The sequence below is a fragment of the Globicephala melas genome, chromosome 6, assembly GCF_963455315.2.
Source record: "Globicephala melas chromosome 6, mGloMel1.2, whole genome shotgun sequence".
NCBI lineage: Eukaryota > Metazoa > Chordata > Mammalia > Artiodactyla > Delphinidae > Globicephala > Globicephala melas.
Window position 1 is genome coordinate 93,328,146 of NC_083319.1, and position 16,059 is coordinate 93,344,204.

The following is a 16,059-nucleotide window of genomic DNA, read 5'->3' on the forward strand; positions in this document are numbered from 1 at the left end:
CATACGGATAAAAATGGGGAGAGGGTGATAGCCCATGCGGACGTTAACAAACCTGGGAAACTAGAAAGAAAACAGGTGAGCAAAAGCAGTGGTGTACTGGCAAACCTTAACAACTGGCTCTCCAAGAGGGCAGGGTGCCCTGCTTTGTAGTGTATGCCGATCCCTGGGGTGCAAATGCTGCTTTCAAGCTTCCAACATGATGTCACTGAACACAGAGACAGGACGAGATGCACGGTAGCACACCAGTGCACGGTAATTCCACCACACAGATACAACAGGCATGTGGCCTCAAGAGCAGGTAATAGTACAGGAAATAGTAAAATGCACGGGAAGCAGTGGGTTTTGAGTATGTTTACCTTCACTTGTATTTTTAATACAATTTATTTAAGTCCACATAATTTAGTGTTTGATAATGGCTGTGTTCACTAGCACACCGCTGTTAGTAATTAATTGCCGCTGTGGACAAACAGAGCTGAAACTGGAGCCTGTGAGAGGAGAAGTCACAAAGAAACCTGAGAAAATGAAAGCGACCTTAGAAATTAAAATCTTGATTAAGGCAACAAAATGTTCAGCTGAAGGATTGGAAGATAAAATTGAGGAGGTTTCCTAATAGTTGAACAATGTGACAGAGAAAAACAAAGGGAGAGAAAAGAGAAGAAAGCTAGAAGATGGATTCAGGAGACCCATGTCTAACTGACAGGAGTTCCAGAAAAGAGTGAGAATACAAGAAGTTACCAGAGAAATAATAACAAGAAAATGTCCAAAATGAAAACCCCACAGGTTTATAGAATGGAAGAGCCCAGCAGTGCAGTGAATGAAGAAAGGCTGCAGTAGAGCCCTGGGAGACAAAGGGGGAGATTCTGAAAGCTTCCAGAGAGAAAACAGGCTCCAGACAATGGCCTCTCAAGAGCCACACCAACAGCTAGGAGGCAGCACAATGCCTTTAAAGTCTCAAAGAAGGAGGACTGCTCATGCAGACTCTCAAATCAAACCCAATTATCAGTCACCTGAGTGTAGCACAGAAACATGTCCCAAGCATGAAAGTTCTTAGAACTTCTACCTCCCTTACATCCTTTCTCAGAAAGTTACTGAAGGACTCACGCCACCAAAACAAGGGAGCTGCTTCCCTGGTCTTCCTGAGAAGGAAGAAGAGCTGGGGGACGAGAGACAAGGTGTGCTCCGTGGAGAAGGGGTGCAGGGGGCAGGAGACAGAGGCCGAGAGGGTGCAGGAGAGCTCGTGCAGAGTTACCGTGCGTTTGTGCGCTGAAATATGAGGGGAGCCTGAGGATGAGTAACACATTCATAGATTAAAAATGTAGCACACACACTCAAAATGAAGCAGTTACTAACCCCAGAGAAAGCAAAAGTGAAACTTGAAAGGAAATGTGATCAAAGCATACTTATTATGGCCCAGCTTTGAGCAATACTGACATGGCACCAATAACAAAAACCGTGGAGCAACGTCACTGGGAGGGTGGGGGAGGAGTGAGTGAAGGAGGACATCAGAGAGCCCCCATCCTCACCTTCCATGGTAATACAGGATCTAAAATAGCAAATGCAGGAAATACCTGTACAAGCACTTTGAAGGAATATTACCCAAAATGGCTAAAACAGTCGCAGCTCACTGTCTCAGGGACAAAGCGACAAGACCTGAGCTCCTGTTTTCTCTCATAAGCTGTATAGTAATTATTTCAAGTTAAAATCATGCGCATTAATTGCTCTGATAAAAGCTAATTAAATTTGTTTAAAGAAATCAATGCTTTGATTCTTTGTAGCCTGGAAGACAGCAGTTCAGTGGGTGGAGAAGCAGGGGACACGGCCCCCTGCAGGCAGCCGTCCCAAGGACCAGGCAGAGCAAGATGTGCTTATGCAGCCACACTGGGGTTCATACATTTTTGCAGAAATAGGATTATTCACCAAGCGGCAGAAGTGCCCTGAGCAGCAGAACAGGAGTTAGTGTAAAATGAAGCTTTGACAGTGCCCAGCAAGGGGACCTGGCCTCCCGTCCCTTCACTCGCCACAGATCACCCCCCAACCCCAGTCTCTGCATTTGCCGCTCCCTCCTCCAGAACATTCTGCGACACCCCCACCCCGCTTCCCCACCCAGGAGTTCCTGGTGGCTGGCTCCTTCCCACATGCACCCTGGCCCCAAGGCCACCTCCATCCTCCTCCTGCTTTATTTTCTTCATAGCAGGAGTAGGGACTTAATGCTCAACGATGTGGTCCCTTCTAGGGCCGGCAGAACCAGAGGAAATACAAACATCTCAGAAGACTAAGGCCAGAGCTGGAGAGAACCAAGGTGAGGCCCCAGTGGCAGAAAGTTTCGCACACATCATAGCCAGAATGAACAGAAATTTAGAACGGATTCACAGCTCCAGGACAGGCTGAGCTGCCTTAACAAATGGGCCCAGTGGGGCTTCCCTGGTGGCGCAGTGGTTGAGAGTCCGCCTGCCAATGCAGGGGACACGGGTTCGTGCCCCGGTCTGGGAAGATTCCACATGCCGTGGAGCGGCTAGGCCCGTGAGCCATGGCCGCTGAGCCTGCGCGTCCGGAGCCTGTGCTCCGCAACGGGAGAGGCCACAACAGTGAGAGGCCCACGTACCGAAAAAAAAAAAAGATGGACAAACAAATGGGCCCAGTGAATTTCAGCGGAGGCGGGTGGAAGGGCCAGTCTCTCTCCTTCCGGGACCTGCAGGAATGACCACTGTGCACACGGGCTGCTCACACTGGTTTAGGTGAGAAGGGAAAACATTCTTCTTAATCGCCTTGAGCCTGTACCAACCCAGACACTGTCGTTAAGGAGCAGGGCGGGTGCTGAACTAGCCAGGGGGCCACTCACTCCCAGCCATTCCCAGGCCCGCCCTGCCCACGGCGGCCTGAGGACGGGTACAAGTTCTTTCTGCAGAAGTTTCCCAGCATGGACTTCATCCAGCTCTCAACTATCTTTACCTCATCAGCAGGCGCCAGACTCCCGATGGCCTCAATCAGACCCTGCGTCTCGTCCCCAGATGGTCTTTAAAAAAATCCACAAGAATAGCCAAAGGTCAGGAGGGTCCATGCCACACACAGTTGACTCCTCTCTGGGGAAGAGGTGTGAGGGATGCATGTTTTGCTTTATGGCATTGGAAGGGTTTGATGTTTGTCCTTTTTCAGTAAGCATGCATTGTTCCGTATAATTTAAAAGTGCTAAGCAAAGCACACAGCACACTCACCCAGACACACAGCCACGGTGCACTCAACCGGGAACACTGGCTCGGCAATCGCTGCCGCGTTAAGAATTGAAGCCTTAAATGTTCAAATGGAAACAACTGGACGAAGCGCCCACCCTCTGGCTTTCGTGGGCACTTCTGCTGGGAGCCAAGTGTCAGGAGTGTGCATTTGGCCTCCCCCATGTGAAAGTGTCACAGTGAGACAGGAGCCCATTAGAAAGACAGGGTCATACAATGTCACACCCGTTACCTACACATAATTGTGCTGGTTCAGGAGGAGTGCATGACCCCACTTTAAATGTCAGGAGAATGGAACCCAGAGGGGTCTCTGAACCCGGCACTCAGGGGCCTGTCAGTGCCTGTCATGCGGCAGCTTTCCAACCGAGCGACCCTGAATCAAGTCAGGGGGTTGGGGCAGAGGAAACAGGGTAAGGGCTATTTCATGAAACCATACACACATCTGTGTACGTACGCTTGTGTGTGTACATACGTGTATTGTGTACCTGTGCACATATACACATATATGTGTGCACCTTTAAGTGTATATTGGAGTATATGTGTGCACGTATGCATCTCTGCGTGACCTGTATATGCGTGCATTCATGTATGTATGTGTACACGTGTCGTTTGTATACACGTATCTATGTATATGAGTGTTCATCCATGCATGCACACACCTGTAGGTGTGTGCATGAGTAGGTGTGTGCATGAGCATCTGTGTCTGTTCATGTGTGCCTGTATGTGTGTGTGTGTACATGTGTGTATGTGCATGCCCATGCAGTGTGTGTGCTCTCTGTGGCAGCACAGAAATCCCGATCTAGCACTGCATTCCTAGATGTGACCGGTGACGAAAGGCTAGGGTCCTTTAAGGCAGGAACCATGGGCCGAGGGTACTGTCTGGGCTCTGTCACGCCTACCCACACCTTGGCTTCCCTTTCTGGGACCAGCTGTCTGTAGGGTCACAGAGGGGACACCACTCACTACCCCATGTAAGGCATCAATGCTGGCATCAACAACAGGATGCTAAACCAATGTTCAAAGTGTCTCCACTGGCATCCCCTGGAAACCCATGAAAGGGGAGCTCAGGTGACAGCTGTGGACAACTACTGGGGGAGCCTGTTGACGCTTCTTGTCTATGGGGTTTGCCCAGACAGGGCAGGTGAAGCCCCACTTACCCTCTAGGCCCTGTGGCCAGGACAGCGGAAGACACACAGCTAAATATACCTTCCCTTCCCAGCCAGGAGCAGAGAACACAAGAGCCACCCTACGACCATGCCCTGCCAGTGCTGGTGCCAGGCCCAGTGTCCCCATCCCCAGGCTGTCCCCCACCCTAGGCTCCCCTACCCTACCCCAGTCACCAGCCCTGCCCCAGGCTGCACCCCACTCTCAGCTCCTCTCCCTACCCAATCCCCCAGCCCCAGCCCCAGGTTGTGCTCCCCCCCACTCCCCTCCCCACCCTCAGTGCTCTCCTCCCCCGCCCCTGGCTGTGGTGCTGATGTCACCACCTTGCCAAATGGCCTTGCCCTCTCAGGAATCAGGAACAGGTTTCAGAAGCTCTCTGTGTCACACACACAACAAACAGTTTTTTGTTTCAACTTCAGTTTCCCCAGGACTTAGAATGGATCCCAGGAGCCAGGCTCAGCCTTAGAGCTGAGTCCAGCTGGACGCTCCCCGCTGCCCCAATGGAAAAGCGTCCAGGACACCGGCTTTCCCCTCCAGCCGCCCCGCAGGGGCAAACAAGCTGGTCAGGATGTCCCGACACACCTTAACCCTCGTTCTCTCACCTAAACCCAGGCACGTGTGTGTCACAAATGTGCCGATGGAAGCCAGGAAGGAGAAAAAGGGCGGCAGGGTGACAGATGTACATACCAACCAATTAATCAGCAACCAATCAGCAGTGATGATGCTGAGAAGGGCATACGCAGGGCAGGTGCAGGGCAGCGGGGACCCTGAAGCACAAAGGCCAGAGGAGGGAGGGATCACACCACCTTGTGTGACATCATTCTACACTTCACAGTCACACTGTCTCTTTGGAGGGCGTGTGACACCCTCGCATAGCGTGTGCAGTGCATTTGTCTCTGAGCCCGGACAGCTTAGCACCAGGGAATACAAAATAACCTACCTCCCCTAGCCTGATTCTTCCTGTCGGCCCACCCCCAGGGAGGAATATCTGTTGTCCAGGGGCTGCTGGCGTAGTAGGGAGCTCAGCTCCAGATGTGCCCCCAGGCTTGTTTCCCAAGGGCTGGAGGACACCATGTGCACCAGGAGATATTTTAAATGTCACTAAAACTGGTGCTTCAATCCCCAGTTTGACCTGTACAGAGAGCAAACTTAGATAAATGATACTGTTGAAAAGTTCTGCCTTAACTGGAATTTATTTGCATTCTTTTTTTTTTTTTGCGGTACGCGGGCCTCTCACTGCTGTGGCCTCTCCCGTTGCGGAGCACAGGCTCCAGACGCACAGGCTCAGCGGCCATGGCTCACGGGCCCAGCCGCTCTGCGGCATGTGAGATCTTCCCAGACCGGGTCACGAACCCGTGTCCCCTGCATCGGCAGGCGGACTCTCAACCACTGCGCCACCAGCGAAGCCCTATTTGAATTCCTAATTTTCTCCTTACCTTATAAAACTCTCCTACCTTCCAAAGTAACTCCAAGGGTGCTTAATAAAGAAATAAAGTAATAAAGAAATGTAAATTAAAATAAAATACCTAATTATCCCCCACGAGACAGAGAAATTTAAGATTGCTGCTGGGGTGCTGGTGAAGGGCTGGAGGATTTCCGAAGGCGATTCTGAATTTCCAAATGGCTCCTACTTCCTAGCTAGTCTTGGGCAGCTATCCTGGACCAGCCCAGTGTGCAGAGCCATGTGGACGAGGACAGCCCACGAGGGCACCTGGAGGGATGTGCCTCCACCGGGGGGCCTAGTTAGCAGACATGTGCAGGACACTGAAGAAGCTAGGCAGGAACCACCAGGAAGCACACAGCACCCTGACCACATGGAAGGGCAAGGGCAGAACAGCAAGCCAAGATGACCCATGTGTGTCCAGGGAGGAGGTGCCAGTCCACATACACATACGCGCGCGCGCACACACACACACACACACACACACACACAGATGCACACATGGACACAGACATACATGGACACACACACACATGGACACACACACAGAGACACACAGGCGCACATATAGACACACATGGACACAGATATACATCCAACTGTTAACAGTGATTATCTCTGGGGAGGGAGAACGGCCAGGGAACTCACTTTTTAATGTTTGTTTTTAAAACAGTGAATAATGTTTATAATGCTTTGTAAAAAATTAATACATTAAAAATTTATGTCTCCTCTACACTAGACTCAAGTCAGTGAACAAATATTACATCCAGCACATCAACCTGTGCACTGGTATGTAATGTTCCACAACCCAGCCCATTTCTTGGTGTCTATTCTTGCCATTTTATTTTTTTGCCCTTTTGCACTTACACAGAAATGAGAAGGGGCTTCTTTTCCTGCATGCTTTTTATGACCACAAGGTAAAAGTAACAGAAGTCTATTCTTGCCATTTCTTTGCCCTTTTTGCATTTACATAAAAATGAGAAGTGGCTTCTTTTCCTGCATATACTTCATGCTTTTTATGACCGCAAGGTGAAAGTGAGAATCCACCCTCTTAGACTTTTACATTGGAATTCTCTAACAACTCAATATAGTACTGAACAGAAGAAACCACCCTTGTTTTCAATTACCTTCTGTCCAAAGATTCCAAAATATTTCTTTAAAATAAAGTGTTCAGCAAACAAAATCCAAAGACAAATGATCTAGGGGAAAAAAACTAGGAAAAAACACTTGTAACATAAATGCCAGGGCCTGGAATTCCTAATAAGTGCAGTGATCTAATAAACTACAGAAAGAAAAGACCTAATAAACTACAGAGCCCTGGCCAAACAGAGCAGGTAATTAAAAATGTATATGTATATAACCAGCCAATAAACACAGAAAGTGCTAAGTATCCCTAGAAGTGAAGCTGTGTTCATTAAAACCACCCCCACCCCAAAACTGGCATAACAAGTCCTCGTGACTGCCACGCATGGCAGACACCAAAGACTACACTGGCAGCAGGTGTGTGGAGAAGCTAGCAGAAATGACAACCCCACCAGCTAATCCACAATACATGAGTAGCATAAAGGGATGAAGGGGAGGTAGGGGCTTACTTTTTGTTTTTACAAATTAAATTGGCATTTCTCTTTCCTCTAAAACTGGAAATACACGGTTGACCACGTATTAACTGACCAAAATTAAGATTAATCACAAAATGACTCGGCTTCAGGGCAGATGACATGGAAAGCCATCTTTTTACACCAGACATCACTGATGACCGCCCCATCCCCAAAAGAGAAGATGGAGCATTTCTGTGCCTAGAGCAGGGGCCTGCAGCCCAGAAAGGGGGCAGGGGAAGGAGCACGGGGCAGAAAGGCAGTGGGGGAAGAAAAACAAACAGGCAGTGCCCCTACTGCCCTGTAGGCTTCCCTCAAGCCAGCCCCAAGGGGCAGCAGCCAAGTCCAGATCTTTGGCCCTAAGATAGCACAGGGACCAAGGACCGACCTTCGGCTGGATCCCACTGAGGTTTCTACAAGGTGTCATCTTTGCTAATCTGCGAGATAGACTGAGAAACAAAGGGATTTTACCTGTATCTTGTGCCTCTCGATACTTCCCAATTGTTTCTAGGAAGGAGTCTTCAGAAATCTTGGCTCTGAAAATAATGGGAAATGAGAATATTTAAACAGTTAAACTGTCCACATAAACTCAGCATCACTTCTGGAAAGGCACTGAGAACAAACTCCTGCCTTCACTTCTGGAGCCCCGCAGCTGACTCTCTGACCCAGGATGGCTTGGCACTTGTTCACTTGTGCAAACAGGAGGAGGGAGTATGCAACTGCTCACCCAGGAACAAAGGAAGTGAAACCTGTTGGTCACCCAGGTGCCGGAGCTGGTCCCCAACCACTGACCACCACCACTTCCCTGCAGAACAAGCCATTCAAATACAAGCCAGAGTCACTGTCAGCTGTGAGTCCATCAATCAAAAAAGTATCATCTGGGCTTCCTTGGTGGTGCAGTGGTTGAGAGTCCGCCTGCCGATGCAGGGGACACGGGTTTGTGCCCCGGTCCGGGAAGATCCCACATGCCGCGGAGCGGCTGGGCCCGTGAGCCATGGCCGCTAAGCCTGCGCGTCCGGAGCCTGTGCTCCGCAACGGGAGAGGCTGCAACAGTGAGAGGCCTGCGTACCGCAAAAAAAAAAAAAAAGTATCATCTACTGGCTATTGACTTCAGATATGTATCCTTTAGAATTCATCTTCATTGAAATCCAAAGGCACCAGGCGATGAAGGAAAAAGTGATACAGATAACATATTCACGAGAAAATGATTTCCTAAAAATCCCATTTAATTCCTTTTCTTTGTTTTTGATTATTGTTTATAAGCCAAACAGAAGAATTTCCACAGTGGTATAGCAAGTTCCTATATTGTATTTGCTACCCCTTCCCAGTGCAGGACAGAGCCCTCAAAATAGGAATCCCCAAGTCCAGTAAGATCACAAACTATCAGACAAAGAGAATCAGAATTGCAAAATCAGAGGTCACAGTGCAGGATTAATGAAGGTTTAGAGGCTGGTTAAATGGACGCTGACGCCTCTGCAACTGCAAATGATCCAACATATTTTTTAAACCTCAGAATAAAGCTCTAGCATTTTTTTGTCGTTGGAATTATTTTTTTCTTTTGCTTCAAGGGTTTATACAATTATTGCCATTTTTCTGAAGACAGCTGAGAAGTAGGAGATGCTCCTTGGAAACGCCGTTGATGCCCCATCTCTCCCACACAGTGCCCCCGCACCCCGGGGAGTGGGACCATCATGTCTGCAGCCCAGACACCAGTTTGTACCCCACTCTTACATGTCCACCCAAGCACACAGTTTCCAGGGCCACCCAGGGCCCCTCAGTGCCCAACAACTCAAGTCAGCAGATGAAACCTCAAAGTGACAGGCAGAAATGGTTAGGATTCACCCGGCCTCACTGTGATGTACTGCCTAAGACTGAGTCTGGGTCTTTCCCACAGAAGCGACTGCTTCTGATGGCCAATTTATAAGAAAAATATCTTCAGATGAGCAAGCAGGTAAGTGTCCTAGAAAAAGTTATATCCACGCAAGACACAGAACCTATCTCTTCTGTTTAAATGCTCTTCTGGGCGAGCAGCTGACACAACCGATGGACAGGCAATGGGCAAACCCAATGAGCTATGGCATTTACCCGTTCACACGGGGCTTTCCTAGCACATGGGCAGGCGGGGCCCAGCAGCCACTGGGGACTGCTGAGAACTCTTAAGGAAAAAAGAAAGTGAGTCACCCATAAATAAGAGGTTTAGATAAATAATGTGAATACTAAGAATTTTAAAAACAAAAAACTTCTCTCTTCTAGAGATTCAATAAGTCTTTGTCACTTTAATAAATAAAAGCCCAGAGCTGCTTGTTCTGTGGTTGGACAAGGTGCGTATCATATTCACCCTAATTTCATGGTTTTGAGCAACAAGTGACAGCAGGCTAGGGTTCCTGTGTGTGTGTCTTCAGCACCTCACACAATGCACTTGGACACTGGTGTCCTCATTTTCTGCCTTCAAGCCAAGCCTCCGTATCTACCCTCCATCAAAGAGCTTCTAGCCCCCAGGTTCCTGAGTGAAAATACTCGCTTCTGGCTCAGTCAACCGAGAGGCCCTGAGGGCCCCCAGTTGTCTGCACCCTTTACCACAGCAATTTTTCTCCTTTCCCAACATAAAAACCCACAGGCTATAATTAGTTATCACCATACTGAAGAATGCAAAAGACATGCTCTGTACGCAACTACTAACCATATCATTCTGACTACGCATCTCCTCTGACTATGCAAACCTGCTTATAATGCACATAATGTACAGTCCATTTTCAAAAGAAAGGAATGGAATCCATCAGAAGAGAGATAAGTGTTTTCCTCTGGTACACACAGGAAAAACCTGGCCCATGCCCCGATGGCAGCGGTCTCCTGACCATTTATGACAAAAGTGCAGAGCCCAGGTAAAGGGGGTCTTCATCTTGCAGGCACCTTGCCTACATTCTGCCATTGTGACCTCACCTTCCGAAGGCCCCTTGCCTCAGCAGTAACCCGGTGTTCTCTTTAGTGCGTGGAGAAGACACAAGCGGGATGGGGCCAGGCATGGGACTCTGTTGGGTCAGAACGACCTGGGTTCCAGGCTTCGCTTCTCCATTTTCCAGCTGTGTGTCCTTGGGGAAGTTACTGGGCTTTTCTGTGCCTCTGCCTCCTCATCCAGAAAGTGGACATAATAATAGTACCTACCTCATTTGGTTGCTGTAAAGATCCATGAGTAACTTATGTGAAGAGCTTAAAACAGTGTCTGGCAGCTTCCCAGCACGGCATAACTATCAACTATGACTCTTCCTACCTGTGAAGTGGAGCCAGTTATACCTAACTTGTTAATTACCTACCTTGAGAGACATACATATCAGCATTCGGCATGTGTAAGCACATTCCCCATTCCCCATGACCAAGGCTCTACCAGCCTCCTCCTCTCACAGGGAATTCAGAGCTCAGAGCCTGGGTCTGCCTGGGGTCACATCCACAATCTCCTGGGAACAGGGCCCCTGTTTCTGCGGTCGTGGATGGGGAAGGGGCCTCGAGCCTTATCTGCTGAACTTCCTCACTTCAGCCCAGAAGCCCACGCTGGAGGTGTCTGGGCAGTGTGAAATGGGGAGATTCAATCAGCACTCCACCCACATGCCCTGTCTGGGGTGAGTTTGCACATTAGTGCAAGACACCATTTCCCACCTCTGAGAAGGGCAGCAACGAGACAGGCTGGCTAAAATGTACGGTGATTAGGGGCTGGGGGCAGCATTCACATGCACTGGGGCAACTTCTCTGGGGGCTACTGGGTGACACCTGTCAAGATGCCATGTCCAGACCCTCTGACCCAGCAGTTCTCCACCAGGAATTCAGCTGGACACACCCCCACGTGTACAAGATGCCCAAGTACAGTATGAGGCTGCTGATAGGAAAACTCTGGAAACACCTAGAAGTCCATCAGTTCATGTGCATGTGGGCACATATATGTGTGTGTATGTTTGTGTGTATACATACATATATATACACTGCATATGTGTAAGCTGATTTGTGTATGAGCTGTGGCACATCTATAGGATGGAATACTACACAGCTGTTAAAAAAAATAAAGTGGTCACTGAGATGAAAGGATGTCCAAGATACTTAATTCAGTAAAAATTAAGGTCCCCCACAGTGTTATAATATGTTCTCATTTGTGTAGACACAGGGTATGTAACCATTTGTACGTGCACATAATTTACTCAAAACTATTTGATTAGATCAGCCCTTAATCAAGGATCTGCTGGCAGTGAGCGACTAGAGAGTGGCTTTGGTCTGGAGTAGGGGTGTATTTCAATTTTTACTATATGTATTCTTTAGTACTATTTGAATTCTTATGTTAAGCATGTGGTTTCCTAATTAAAATACTTTAAATCTGATATTAAAAGTAAAATATATTAAATGTAAAAAACTTGGAAAATAAAAGGTCAGAGAAGAAAACATTTCTGGCAATTTCAAAAAACAGGTTACTATAACTATTAAAACATGATTCCCGGAATATTACTCAGCCATAAAAAGAAACGAAATTGAGCTATTTGTAATGAGGTGGATAGACCTAGAGTCTGTCATACAGAGTGAAGTAAGTCAGAAAGAAAAAGACAAATACCGTATGCTAACACATATATATGGAATTTAAGGGAAAAAAAATGTCATGAAGAACTTAGGGGTAAGACAGGAATAAAGACACAGACCTCCTGGAGAATGGACTTGAGGATATGGGGAGGCGGAAGGGTGAGCTGTGACAGGGCGAGAGAGAGGCATGGACATATATACACTAATAAACGTAAGGTAGATAGCTAGTGGGAAGCAGACACATGGCACAGGGATATCAGCTCGGTGCTTTGTGACCGCCTGGAGGGGTGGGATAGGGAGGGTGGGAGGGAGGGAGACGCAAGAGGGAAGAGATATGGGAACATACGTATATGTATAACTGATTCACTTTGTTATAAAGCAGAAACTAACACACCATCGTAAAGCAATTATACCCCAATAAAGATGTTAAAAAAATAAAAAAATTAAAAAAACATTTAAAAAAAAACCCATGATTCCCTTTCTGAAATTTACTAAACGCATTTCATCAAAATGGAAGTTTTCAAGAACAGCAAACAGACTTTACATCATTTCCAGCAGTTCCGACGTTTTGTTGGACCTATTTATCCTAAGAAAACTCAGACACAGAGGAAAGCATTTTGGTGCAGGTGAGTGCCGCAGACCCCGAAGTGGGAGAGGCAGGCTCATAGCCATGCAGCAAGAGGAACAGAGACCTGGAACTCAAGAAAGAAGAAAGCACCTGCAGCATGTGGGCTGCTGAGTCAGGGAGCGGGGAGAGGAAGTGAGGGCCCCAGCGTGAACTGTGCCCCATGAGTCTCTGCATTTGGCCCCATCCCACATGATCCAGGGTTCCCCAGCACCAACTTGTGACTATGCCATGTTGTATAGCTAAATATGATAATGTTGCACGTTCAGATCATTGTCAATTTCCTACTTAAAATTCATTTTTAAAGACTGATTTTAACCAGCAAAACTTGAGCTAGAAACCCTTCTTTCTAGAATGCAGAGCCTATTTGCCGAGGTCAGGTGGCACAGAGAAGACACCGTGAGAGGGTCATCATAAGGCTCCCCGCTTACATAGGTGGGGGCCAGGACACACTTTCGTAAAATATTGATTTGACTCACTTCTCAGTTTTCTATGAGTTGAGGTATTTTGAAAAGGCATACTTTCTATGATATTACACAGTCAACATCTAAAACATTTTTTATATTTCTTTCAAGCAATTTAGGTGCCTTAATTCAGTCCATGTTTATTCTCCCCTAATGGGGAAGGCAGCAAAGTGTGGTGGCCAGAGTGCGTGGCCAGAGCATGGACTCTGAGGCCAGTCTCCCCAGGATCAGGTCTGGCGCTGCCACTTCTCAGCTGTATGACCTACAACAGGTCACTACCCACTCTCCCCAAGCTACTCCCCCAGCCCCTCCACCTCCTCCCCAGCTACTCCCTCAGCCCCTCCACCTCCTCCCCAGCTACTCCCCCAGCCCCTCCACCTCCTCCCCAGCTACTCCCTCAGTCCCTCCACCTCCTCCCCAGCTACTCCCTCAGCCCCTCCACCTCCTCAGCTACTCTGCGGAGGAAGCGGCATGAATGAGGAGTCGTAAAGCACATATACACACTACAGGAGTGCACACTGAATCAATGTTAACACAACAACACAAGCGACACTGCGCTGTTGTGATACAGTGGGGACACTCCCCAGTGCTGGGGAAGGGCCACCAGACCTCACAGCCACACTCAGCCACATCGTAGCAGAAACAAGTGTTGGGGAGAAGCAGGTGTTTTCAAGCCAACACCAATCCCCGTGGTAGCTCTAACTGTGATTTTGCCTAGATTTAAAGCTTTTTTTCTAAAACGCACAGCCACGACGTCAGCTTTTACTACCACCCCTGCTCCATGAACCTGAAAACGTCTAAACTCTGGGTCCATCTGACTCCAAACTCAATCAAGCCCTTTCTTTGAGAGCCTGACTGGGCTGCCCCAGAGCGACCTCTGCCCTCTCTTCCCAAACTGTGTGTCGGCACCACCCCAGGACTCCTCCTCAGTCCGCACCCCCTTCCACCCCTGCTGTCCACCCTCCTGCAGGGCTTTGAGAGCACACGGTCCAGACTCACCTACAGACGTCCTGGTTGGAGCCCCCTGTGCACCCGGAGTCAGTGTGATTTCAGGGGCTGAGAACCAGCAGAAGTGCCACTGCACTGCCTGCCTTTCCCTGCGTGACCCTGCCTTCCTGCTCCACACACCCCGGCTGTGCCCTGTTGGGTACATCTCCATCATACCCACCTCCCGAAATCCTGGCTGTCACTACAGCTTGGCTCATGGGCCAGGGCAGCCTGAAAACTGCCCTCAGAATGGATGCCTGGACTTGACGGAGCTTTGCTTACTGGGTCCTGTGAAAAGTTATAAGCGAGAAGAATAATGAACATCCCACCAAAAGGTAAAGGTGAGAAAGTGACTGTTCACAAGAGTAAAGCAGGCACTCCTGCCGGACTCCAACAGCATCACTCGTGACGGAGGTTTCTACCACGCTTTGCTGTACTCACCCCTTGCACTCTGAGTGACCCAGGGCACATACAGTATCATGAGACAGGAGGTCACTCACGTCCCTCGTGTGCAACTCTCTGGGGTGTGCACACTCCTGACCATAAACACTGGACACCTGAAGGAGCCCTCGGTGTGGGCCAAGAGACTTGGCACCAATAACGGGGCAGCAGCCGTGCGGACCCCTGCTGCCTCTGGGAGCGGCAGTAACTTCCACTCCCCAGCAACCTCCGGATCCTTCAGAGCCCTGAGGAGGTGGGTTTCATGTGCTGCTGATGCAGAGAAAGAGAGAAAATGCAACAACTGGCCTGGAGCCAAGATCAGAGCTGGGACTCCCTCCCTCCAGGGTCTCACATTACCCAGAGGCCTTGTCAGCACCTGACAGCTCAGGACAGCCCATCACACTGGGGGTGGGGCGGGCACGTCACAGTGAGCAGGACAGAAACCGCTCTCTGGGGAAGCCTCGTGTCTCCAGTTTGAGCTGATGCTCCTTCTGCCCTGGAGCCGGCAGCTCCCACCCCTCCTTCTCCAGGAACTCAGGGGAGAGATGAGGGGCGTCCCTGCTGCACGGCTGGCACTTCAGAAACAGTGTTTTCTTCTCTTCACCATTTGGTGAAGACGTCACAGAATCTGCCCAGAAAGAACCATCTGGAATCTGGGGCTGGCAGAGGACTGCACTCAGGGCTGCCTGGGGCAGTATCCTGCACCCCCAGGTGCTCACGGCCCCCTCTGAGTGTCCTCCGGGAAGCACGTGTGGTTGCACCAGGGGAGCAGACTCCTCTTGCCCTGCACAGGGCCCCTAGACCCAGCCCGGCTGCAGAAGGACAAGAAGGTCTCTCCTCTCGGCCAAGGCGGGAGGGACAGGCCTGGGAGCCTCACCAAGCCCAGACCCAAGCGGGGATTTCTTTTTTAAGTCCAAACCACAAAATGCCACTCTCTTTGCCTTCATATCTAGTGATTCCTTAAAAATACACAGCAGAAGTACAAAGTCAGGCCAGCTCAACCACAGGCCATCATCCAGCTCGAGTCGGCAAAGGCCGGAGCCAACACGAGGCCCTCTTCTTTCAATCCTGCCTCCCTCCCCGGACGTGGCCTTCCCTCCCAGCTTGGCAAAACCCATTAGGGAATCCACGCGCTCCGGCAAAAGTGCCGTGAAGGCCCAGGTCGCCTCACCCTGGCAGGACACAAAGGAACAGCCATGTCCCATCATCTTGGGCCCAATTTCTCCTCAGTATTGATTTTAGACTTCCAACTGTTCTCTACTGTGCACATACCACTCGCACAAACCTTTGAGTCTGACTCGCCAGCTTCCACATCCCTTCGAGGGGACTTCAGGAACGCCAACTCAGCCCTGGACCGGCTGAGCACCTTGCAGCAAAGCCTGTTACTTTGAGACTCCGCTGCCTCTGTACCGTGGTCAAACCACACCAGCCCCCACCCAGTCAACGGTGGACCAAGAGGCCTCTGTCTGTCTGACCCCAAGGTGCTGTGGAGGCCGCCAGGAAGGTCAGAAGGGCACACAGTCCAGAGAGACGGCCATATTGGAAAAATCAAATGCCTGTA

The 16,059-nt window shown here is 49.5% G+C and overlaps 1 protein-coding gene across 5 annotated transcripts in view; it reads right to left on the bottom strand.

Annotated features, from left to right (window-relative positions):
• SEMA4D (semaphorin 4D) overlaps positions 1-16,059 on the bottom strand; it is a 118,710-nt gene that overhangs the window by 41,821 nt on the left and 60,830 nt on the right. For all 5 annotated transcript variants that reach the window (XM_060301217.1, XM_030832495.2, XM_060301216.1 and 2 more), the window contains exon 2: positions 7,899-7,963. The gene's annotated coding sequence lies outside the window, so the exon portion shown is untranslated. The remainder of the gene's footprint in view (positions 1-7,898; positions 7,964-16,059) is intronic.